The following is a 9,823-nucleotide window of genomic DNA, read 5'->3' as shown; positions in this document are numbered from 1 at the left end:
ATTCACCATCATTTGCAAATTGTTAATGACAGTTAAAAGTGAATAGGTGAGATGCACAAATGGAGCACATCAGAAGACGCACTGTCACAAGATGTAAGCAACACCTCTGCAGGATAAATGTCCTTAGGTTTCTTATTCAGTCATTTAAACACTATTGGGGTAGGTGTTACCTTTTTCAGGCTATTTTGTAACCTGTTGTTAGTCAATAGCGTAATTAACTGTGTATAACTGTTTTGTGTTGACTATGACACCACAGAGAAGTTAGTTTTACTTTGCCAATGAGTTCAAATAATAGACGAGTGCAGATGCGTTTATAGGCTATACTCTGCTAGGTTTTAGTAAAGCATGGTTTAGTGGAATACCTGTTCCATACGGTCTCGCATGCAAGCAGATTCCTTCAAATGGGCCGCTGACTATCACAATACTGATGCGCTGTTTGAAGTCCAACTGCTTGCTGTTAAAGGGAATGACAGATGTCACTCTCATTGGTTTAAAGGATGTAACGCCCAAAACACACCCATGGCTAACTAAGAAACATAAGATCCACCTTTTTGCGCCAGGTGCCGGACTTTTTGAAAACAAAACCAGGGCCCTATATCTCAATTACTATTCAGCCCACAGGGGTGAATCTGAGGACAAATGATGGTCAAATTAAACAATAATATGATTTTTAATGTTAACATTGAACATTTTGGAATGCTCTACCTTTTTCAGCGATATATATTAAAATCTATGTGTTTTAATACAGAGTAGGATGTACCATGTCCAAGGCATGGAGGAAGATAATACTTAACTGGTATCATATCTCATCTAGAGGGCATAGGCTTTTAGAAAATATATAGTTTAGGGTGTTTAATTTGTTTTCCATAGACAGTATAGGCTAAAATGTATCCGCTTTACACAAGATTCGCCTATATAGAATATAGGGCAATGTATTGTGCATGGCATGGAGGAAGATGGGAAATGTCTTAAATTGTGTAATATCTCATCTAAAGGGTATATGCTTTCAGAAAATAGTTTAGGGTGTTTAATTTGTTTTCCCTTGACTGTACATGCCAAAATGTATCCACTCTACACTAGATTCGCCTATGCAGAATAGAGGACAATGTGTTGTGCATGGCATGGAGGAAGATGAGACATGTCTTAACTGGTGTTATATCTCATCTACAAGTAATATGCTTTCAGGAAATATATAGTTTAGGGTATTTAATCTGTTTTCCATAGACAGTATAGGCTAAAATGTATCCGCTTTACACTAGATTCGCCGATACAGAATAGAGGCCAATGTATTGTGCATTGCATGGAGGAAGATGGGACATGTCCTATTTGGTGTCATATCACTTCTAGAGGTTATATGCTTTTAGAAAATATATAGTTTATGATGTTTAATTTGTTTCCCTTAATAGTGCAGGCCAAAATGTATCAGCTGTTCACTTGATTCGCTGAAGGATAATGCCTAAAACAACCCTCATTTTAACATATTTCCACCAACTGGATTTTCATGGACTTTTACTATGGTGTTTAGATCACCAATTGAAATATAAAAATGTGAAAATAAATTCTGTTGCAATTAGTTTTGGGTCAGACCTTACTTTGCCTGGACTATCAGCATTCATGTAGGCCTAGGCAGTACGCAAGTATGCTGTTTCGCTGTCCAAACGAACTTGCAAGGGCTACGGTTTCAGATTTTTCCACCCTGGGACCAGGTTTCAAAAAAGTGCGGTTTCGGGCAGTGCGTTTATAGGATTCGTTTGGACGATCTGCCAAGACGATGCCAAACCTGTGCGTTTACCCGTCTCCGTGTGGACGGAGCCTAAGGGCCTTCTCCCCTGGCTACTTTAGAGCACATAAGACCCAGACCCTACCCTAATTCATTCAACAGTTTCCATCATCAGACATTATTCCTTAGATTATGCTGTAGCCTATAAAAGAACAAGCGCCTGGGCTACCTTGTTTACTTAGCCTAACTCCATGGAGAAGAAAAGGTAACACAGGTCTTTGGCTACAGTAGGGGGTTTTAAACAACACAGGCTAATTTCTTTGAAATTGAGTAGGCTAGGCTGAACAACTAATAAAAAACCTTGGTTTACCAGAAAGATGGTAGCTGGGTAGGCTAGAGTTCAGTGTATCATTTTAACTTCATTTCACTGCTGGTTAGGCCGCTTGAAAGTCAAAAATGAACTGATTGTTCATTGTTTGACGAGACTGTTGACCAGTTCTTGGTATCAAGATAAGAGGTATTTAAATTTATATTAAGATTTATATGTAAATGTTTATGCATAGAAGATCCCAGCACAAATGGCAATAGGTTCTCAGAACATTTTATTCAAAAAACAATTCGTCATCTCACAGGAATGTGAAGTTCCCCAGTCGCTTGTACAAACTCATATCACACTAATTTAATCTGTTTGTCCATATTGCTTGGACTGTCAGTGATCTACTGTTGGCAAATTTAGGTTTGTGTATTGCATTAAATTATAAAGATATCACTGCCACCTGATTCAAAAGCATTAGACTAGCATGGGTGAACCCAGACAAACCTAGCAACTTTGAATTTGCTCTGCAAGTTGTTCTGGAAAGGAGCCCATTGACATGACTCGTTTCCAAATCACCAAAACCCAGGAACATGTATTTTCCTTTTTTTTCTGAAGTATATTTTTTGGTGGTCTTTTTCCCCTTTTATTATATAGGACAGTGAAGAAGCTGACAGGAAGCTACTGCAAAGGGAGAGAGACGTGGGATGGGACCGGGAAATAACCCGGGTCAGACTTGAACCCAGGTCCCCATGGATCCAAATGTGGTACAGGCGCTATAGCCAGATGCGCCATAGCATGTATTTTGTTTGGAATTGAGTAAACAACTGCATTTGAAACCTAGATATGTTTGCTGCACTTCTGAAACGATTTGGGAGGACTTTAATGCACACATTTAAATTCCCCATGGTTAAGCCTGTGGAAGCAGTAAAACAGCAAGTTCGGAAACTGGCGTTTTACTGGCTGTTGCAAACACAGGTTCATCTGAGTTCAGCTATCGTAGAGAATTACACTCCTGACTTGATAGATTTATGTAAGGAAGTTAATATTTATGTTTACATATCAGATATTTTTCTTTTATCCGAAGTGACTTACAACAACAAGTGGTCAAATAAATGTCAAATCATAACTAAATGTAGGCCTACTGTACATGATATGACCACCACGTGGTGTTACCACCTGCCACAGGAACAAAATAAAGCATGCCTCCCAATGCCCTACTTCTGCAAGTCTTTGTAAAACTCACATCTTGGTTATTCAACTAGATGTACCGCATAGCGGTACAAAATATGACCGCCGCTTAGTCCTGTATATCCGTTCCGTGAAAATAAATCATACTTATCAATTTGTCTCCATCTCCTACTACTCCATCCCCCACTCTTGAAACTTTTGTGCATGCTTGTTTAGCATGCCTGTGTGTGTGCACGCGTGTGTGTGCGTGAGTGTGTGTGTGTGTGTGTGTGTGGATGTGTGTGTGTGCGTGTGTCTGTGTGTGCATGTGTGTGTGTGTGTGTGTGTGTGTATCTTAATTTGTCTCCACCTTATAGAGCCTGACCGATATGGGATTTTGAGGGTCGATACTGATTTCAACGTTTGAGTTTATTTTCAAAAACTGATAATCGATATAACGGCCAATAGTAATTTTTAACAGTTTATGCTTAATGACTCCCCCTTTATGCAAGCAAAATATTTTACAAATATGATCAGTTACTTTTAGGGCTGTCCCAAACGATTATTTTATAAAAGATTAATCTAACGATTATTTTTTTGATTAGTTGACTGATCTAACGATTATTTTTTTGATTAAGATTAATGTGTCCATTAGGGATTATTTTCCCATTCCCAAATATCAGAAAGTTTCTCATTAACATTTCATTTTTTTGCATTAACCTTTTTACGTTTCATGTGTGAGGGGATAAGGGCTAGTTATTTCAGGGTTATAACATCAGCATGGCGTATCAGACAGAATAGCCTACATGAGATATGTGTGATACCAGGGCTCTATGTTAACTTTTTTGCACATAGTACAGGTGCTGCAAAGGTGAAAGCACCAGCCACAAAATCTGTAGCGTCATTATAGAACAATCACAATCTCAATTCAACTTTATTGTCATTCCACAGATGAAATACCAGTAGCCTAAAACTAAATGCATTTTACATCTAACCAGTGGTGCAAATGTAGGCTAACTGACATGTCCAAAAGGGCCTTCATGAAATGTGTCACTAGACTGTTCTAGTCACTAGACTGTCTGTGGCTAAAGCAGCCCTAATGAAAGTGTTATGAATAGTCGGGGAAAGTCTCAAAGGTGGGTTGGACCTGACATTGTCTGCCATACTTTTTATTTGTGTTTTTTCTAGGGCTGTCAAAATAACTGATTAATTTTGATTCATTAATTTGAGAAAAAATAACTGATTAAAAAAAAAATAACGCAGATTAATCTATTCCGTATGACCTTTGACCCTGAGCCGTTGTAGTCAGTAACCATTAGACTGTAAAATGAAGGAGAGAGAAGAAAATGTGCTGCCTAGATCATTGATTGGAACATTTACTTTTCGAAATGGCTTGATGGTGTTGATAAAAAGTGTTGATTAAAATAAAGTCCTCTGCAATGTCTGCAGCAAAGAATTTGTATATCACCGGAGTTCATCAACTCTAAAGTCGCACATCATTGCAAAGAAATACTGTAATGTTGTCATTGAGGGGAGTGATACTTTATTTCCATTGTGTCCCCTAGGTTATTAGCTTAGAAATCTAGACGCGCCCCTAGCGGCAGCAAATTACATTTGCTGCCAGGGCTAGTCTAGCAACTCTCCGTTGGCTTGTGAGCTCCAGAAATCGAAACTCAATCAGGCCAATGAAATCGTGTATAGAGTCGTTAGGTGGGCTTGACATAATGATTGATGGCAGAGTTGCAACGGTTTGGCTTGAATTCCCTGCTACTTGAAAACAAATAAGATGGATGTTGCTGTTGGCGAACAGTGTGACACAAGTTAAACTTTTATTAAGTTGGCAAACGTTTGAACTAGCCAACTAGCTCCGCTGGTGGGAAACACATGGGACTCATAGCGCTGTCACTGTCCTATTGCGTGCAGAGGGAATTTGAAAGACAACTGATTATCCCGCCCCTCGGACTGAGAACTGCGAACGGTGAGTGCCCAGACCCTACATTTTAATGTGGGTCTGGCTCGTCAGGCTACTAGGTTATATCTGTGGCCTGAAATACCTTGTATTTGATAAAAAAAAAAAACTTCTTCCCGAAGCACTTTTGAAGTTATTTCCTCAGCATATTAGGTCATATCATAGATTATTATGGCCATTATTAAAATAATAATAAAAGAGTTTTTGAACTTTAAAGCAACACCAAAGAACTTTCCCTCTGTCACACGCACGCTATTTGTTTATCCAGCACCGGCTTTGCAAATAACAATGTCCACAGACAAGGTAGAATATTTTGCATGACTTATAAAAGTACGATGTATTGCGACATCAGATGCAAGTCAAATTTGTAGTTTCTTATGTCTCATTCCATCGAACTACAAATCCGCTACCCGATCTGGCAAACTTACATAGTGCGGTTATAGCCGATAGAGGGCCGCGAAGTGAATGCAGAATTGCCCTTCACCCTGTTTCGAGTTGATGAACCACTGAAACGATTTTGGAAACATTATTTTAAGGTACAAAAAACTCTTTGGTGTTGCTTTAATGTCACTAATGCTGATTATTCAATGATTCATTTGAATTTAAATATTTAAAATACTTTCACAGCAAAAATCCTATATGTGATTAATTTAGAATAATTAATCACAGAGTATGTAATTAATTAGATTATTTTTTTTAATCGATTGACAGCCCTAGTTTTTTCTAACTTTGACCCTAAGAAACACTAATTGGAGGGTTTGCTCTGCCGGAAATATCGTGGAAAACAATTGTGGCCATTTTAGTGTATGCACCCTCTAATTTGATCAGAAAACTGTGAAAAATATTTTTATTTCCTCAAATCCTCAGTGGGTTGGGTAGGCTGTCAATAAATGCATTCCAGATACACAGAATACATGTGCTGACAATATCCACTGAAAAAATAACTCTTGATTTTGCATCAATTTAATGCAAAAAATAGGCGTTTTCTCACTTTTTTCCAATATTTTCATCTTTACTTCATTGGCAATCAACTTTTCCCCCAAGTTATGACATTAGCAGAGCATCTAGAGTACCACCAAAGTCACTCCTGTCATACACACAACATGTATCGCCGTCATACACTCCTGTCATACACACAATATGTATCGCCGTGCTGCTGTTGTAACCTATTCCTGAACATCCAGGCTTTCCTCATAGTCTGAGCAAATTAGTGTTGAAGGTGGCAGTAAATAGAGCGAAATGATATTTGGTATCATTTATTTGGGGGCAGTCGTGGCCTACTGTTTAAGGCTTCGGGCTTGGAACCGAAGGGTTGCCGATTCAATCCCTGACCAGTGGGAACAGCTGAGGTACCCTTGAGCAAGGCACCTAACCCCTCACTGCTCCCCGAGCACCGCTGTAGCAGGGCAGTTCACTGCTCCGTGCTAGTGTGTGCTTCACCTCACTGTGTGTTCACTGTGTGCTCTGTGTGTTCAATATAGGGGATAAATGCAGACACCAAATTTCTTGTATACACAAGTATACTTGGCCTACAAACCTAATTTACATTTACATTTGAACCGACTTTCTTTTGTACCACAATACAATGGATACTGTGCCAAAATTATATGTAAGAACATCATGATATTAGACAGTTTCTCCCAAGATGGTAAGATGATCTTCATCAAACTTATTATACTTACTCATTATAAGGGCTTGATGAACTGATCAAAGGTCAAGGTCACATGAGGTCATACTCGAAATATAGTGTTGGCGTGATATCTCCCAACTAGATTGAAGGATCTTCATGAAACCTAATACATTTAATAAAGCCTACATGCACAGAGTGGGTACTAAAGACCATGGTGTCAAAGGTAAAGGTCAAATTGACGCATTACGTTGTTCATGTCATTAGTGATTACACAATGTTTGCAGTCAATTAAGACAAGAAAATTATTAAAGAAAAGTTTATTTTCTGTATAGCAAGATTATTATCAATCTCAATAGGTTTAACCTTTTACTCCAAGACCCTCTTTTAAACCAGGGGAAATTAAAACAATTGTATAAGTCTATGAGCTACAGGCCCATTTTGGTCCAATCGGTGCCAACTGAGGGCACCAAACTTTATTATTTTCTGATGACAATATGTGTCTATAACACAAAAATGCATCATGGACATCAGTGGGACTGACAGCTGAAGCTCAGTAGAGCACTACAGGTAGATCGCCATACACTCAATTTACCTATACCCAATGTATTATGCATGAGCATTAAAGTCATGAGGAGGGTGGGAAATGTCAAAACCCATCTTAGTTCACATCTTGGGGGTATATGCTTTCAGACAATATGTGGTTTAGGTGGTTTATTTCATTTTTTCTTCATGGTACAGCCCAAAATATATCAGCCATGCACTTGATTTACTAATACCCAATGTGTTATGCATGGGCAGCAAAGTAAAGAGGAGGGTGGGACATGTCAAAAACCATGAAAATATATGGTTTGGGAGGTTGAGCAGCACCAAATTCCTGGGGGTGCACATCAGTGAAGACCTCTCCTGGACCACCAACACTGCATCACTGGCGAAGAAAGCTCAGCGCCGCCTGTACTTCCTGCGGAAACTCAGGTGAGCAAGTGCTCCACCAGCCATCATGACCACATTCTACCGAGGCACCATTGAGAGTATCCTCTCCAGCTGTATCGCTGTGTGGGGCGGAAGCTGCACTGAATACAACAGGAAAGCCCTGCAGCGCATAGTGAACACAGCTGGAAGGATTATTGGTGCTTCACTCCCCTCTCTGAAGGACATTTACACCTCCCACCTCACCCGCAAGGCGACCACAATTGTGAGTGATGCAAGTCACCCCGCTCACAATTTGTTTGATCTACTGCCCTCTGGGAAGAGGTACAAAAGCCTGCGCTCCCGCACCACCAGACTCACCAACAGCTTCATACACCAGGCTGTTAGGATGCTGAACTCTCTCCCCCCTCTCCCCCCTCCACCCTCAGCTACATAACATCCTGGACTTTGGACCCACAATGGCTGCCTTGCACTACTCCACTTGCACTACTCCACTTGTACACTTGCACACTTTGCAACTTGTTGTTGTTGTCCTGTTGTTCTGAAAACACTTCTGAACACACTTCTGCTGCTCTTACATAACTTGCACCACTATGCCACTTGCATACTTAGGTCAAACAGAACTACCTCAGCCATTTATTGGCCTGACTTTTGCACTATTATATTGACTGTCTACTGTATGCACAATTGCACAATTTCAACCCAAATTTTGCTGCTCTTATTTCTTCATTGTGTACTTTTTACAGTGGGAAACGTAATTTCGATCTCTTTGTATGTCTTGACATGTGAAGAAATTCACAATAAAGCAGACTTTGACTTTGAACTAATTTTCCCTTAATGGCACAGATCCAAAGGTATCAGCCATATACCCGATTTACTCATACAATGTATTATGAACGGGCAGCAAAGTAAAGGGGAGGGTGAGAAATGTCAAAACCGATGTTAGATCACATCCTGAGGGTATATGCTTTCAGAAAATATATGGTTTGTATGGTTGAATCTGTTTTACCTTCATGGTATAGACCTAAAATATATTAGGTGCAGTTTTTCACCTAAATCCATAAAATCTCATTAATTTAGCTGGGGAATTTACTTAAAAGGCAGAAGAAATGTTCAGCTGTCATCTTCAGACTACATGATTTTGAATTAAAATGAGAACTTCTGGCTAAGTCCCTGGTTTAAAAATAATAGTTAATTCAACGGACATTTGTAGGAGTTATTAAGTGTCACAATTACAAGCTGCATCTATTACAACAATAAAAAACTAAAACAGCAACATTGCACTTTGATAACATTGTTATTCACTAATGAAATTGGACTTGTTGATTGTCAGCCATAACCTTGTATGATAGGAAAAGAATTAGATCATAACCTTTGACCTTGAGTACTTATCAGTTCATTTAGACTTTATAATGAATAACTGTTTACTGTTGTGGTTTAATGAGGATCCATCGATTGGCTTTGGAGATATATGCCAAACACTGTACATTTAAGTGACCCCATGCGACCTTGAGTACCCAATCAGTTCATTGATTCCTTATATACAGGTTTGATGTGGATCTTTCCCGAGATGGGCTAGAACTATGAGACATACGGTCACACTCGGTATCATGTTTCAATACACTTTAGGTCAATATCACACCGGAATTCTCCTTTAAGATAATCCTAATAATTATTTTAACCACAAGCACTTCGCGATGGAGCATACAGTGTGTAAAAATTGCATTTAGGGATTTCTGCTATATGAGAGCTATCACTCTACTATTATTCCCTGTCAGTATCAAGGAAAATATAATGTTCAGATATGCAACAAATTATTATAATGGTATTGTAGAACAATCCTCACAGTAATTTACATTTTTCAAATGTAGGCCTATTTATTTGTTGCTTTTATTTTTCCTTCCAACTAGCAGATTAATTAAGCAATCTAAAATTGTTTTACCCAAATAACAGGGATCTGTGAGTCCATCTCTCATTTCCCTATAGTACGACAACAAAAGCACTTGAACACAACACACAACCCAATACCAGTTCACAAATGAAAAATATAATCTTTTCCATAGCACTTGAAGGCTACATAAACCTACATTGTGG

The sequence above is a fragment of the Alosa sapidissima genome, chromosome 1 (genome assembly GCF_018492685.1).
Source record: "Alosa sapidissima isolate fAloSap1 chromosome 1, fAloSap1.pri, whole genome shotgun sequence".
In the NCBI taxonomy this organism is placed as follows: Eukaryota; Metazoa; Chordata; class Actinopteri; order Clupeiformes; family Clupeidae; genus Alosa; species Alosa sapidissima.
This window is presented reverse-complemented; position numbering follows the sequence as displayed.